Source organism: Oncorhynchus tshawytscha, unplaced genomic scaffold, assembly GCF_018296145.1.
Source record: "Oncorhynchus tshawytscha isolate Ot180627B unplaced genomic scaffold, Otsh_v2.0 Un_contig_4519_pilon_pilon, whole genome shotgun sequence".
Classification (NCBI taxonomy): Eukaryota; Metazoa; Chordata; class Actinopteri; order Salmoniformes; family Salmonidae; genus Oncorhynchus; species Oncorhynchus tshawytscha.
In genome coordinates, this window is record NW_024609331.1 from 58,273 (window position 1) to 59,512 (window position 1,240).

At 42.3% G+C, this 1,240-nt stretch overlaps 1 long non-coding RNA gene across 1 annotated transcript; it reads right to left on the bottom strand.

Annotated features, from left to right (window-relative positions):
- Nucleotides 1–348: 348 nt before the first annotated feature.
- On the bottom strand, nt 349–1,029 carry LOC121844615. Its single transcript, XR_006082067.1, has 3 exons — nt 790–1,029; nt 658–725; nt 349–400 (listed from the first exon to the last, which is right to left on the bottom strand). It is a non-coding gene; the product is annotated as an uncharacterized LOC121844615 (long non-coding RNA).
- Between the last annotated feature and the right edge of the window lie 211 nt (nt 1,030–1,240).

Below are 1,240 nucleotides of genomic sequence, written 5' to 3' on the forward strand. Positions count from 1 at the left end.
TATTATAGAGATCCTGGACTGTGTTAGTGAGAGATCTGACCTGGTTATTATAGAGATCCTGGACTGTGTTAGTGAGAGATCTGACCTGGTTATTATAGAGATCTGGACTGTGTTAGTGAAGATCTGACCTGGTTACTAGAGATCCTGGACTGTGTTAGTGAGAGATCTGACCCTAGAGATTGTTATAGAGATCACCCTAGTACTGTGTTAGTGAGAGATCTGACCTGGTTATTATAGAGATCCTGGACTGTGTTATCAGAGATCTGACCTGGTTACTAGAGATCCTGGACTGTGTTAGTGAGAGATCTGACCTGGTTATTATAGAGATCCTGGACTGTGTTAGTAGAGATCTGACCTGGTTATTATAGAGATCCTGGACTGTGTTAGTGAGAGATCTGACCTGGTTATTATAGAGATCCTGGACTGTGTTATGTCACCTGGTGTTATTATGAGAGATCTGACCTGGTTATTATAGAGATCCTGGACTGTGTTAGTGAGAGATCTGACCTGGTCACCATAGTATCCTGGACTGTTATGAGAGTCTGACCTGGTTATTGTAGATCCTGGACTGTGTTAGTGAGAGATCTGACCTGGTTATTATAGAGATCCTGGACTAGTGAGAGATCTGACCTGTATCAAGAGATCACCACTGATGACCTGGTTATTATAGAGATCCTGGACTGTGTTAGTGAGAGATCTGACCTGGTTATTATAGAGATCCTGGACTGTGTTAGTGTGTCTGACCTGGTTATTATAGAGTATCTGTGTTAGTCAGAGATCTAGAGATACCTGTGTTAGTGAGAGATCTGACCTGGTTATTATAGAGATCCTGGACTGTGTTAGTGAGAGATCTGACCTGGTTATTATAGAGATCCTGGACTGTGTTAGTGAGAGATCTGACCTGGTTATTATAGAGATCCTGGACTGTGTTAGTGAGAGATCTGACCTGGTTATTATAGAGATCCTGGACTGTGTTAGTGAGAGATCTGACCTGGTTATTATAGAGATCCTGGACTGTGTTAGTGAGAGATCTGAGATCTCCTGGACTGTATTAGTAGAGATGACCTGGACTGTGTTAGTGAGAGATCTGACCTGGTTATTATGAGATCCTGGACTGTGTTATCAAGTCTGACTAGTTATTATAGAGATCCTGGACTGTGTTAGTGAGAGATCTGACCTGGTTATTATAGAGATCCTGGACTGTGTTAGTGAGAGATCTGACCTGGTTATTATCCTGGAC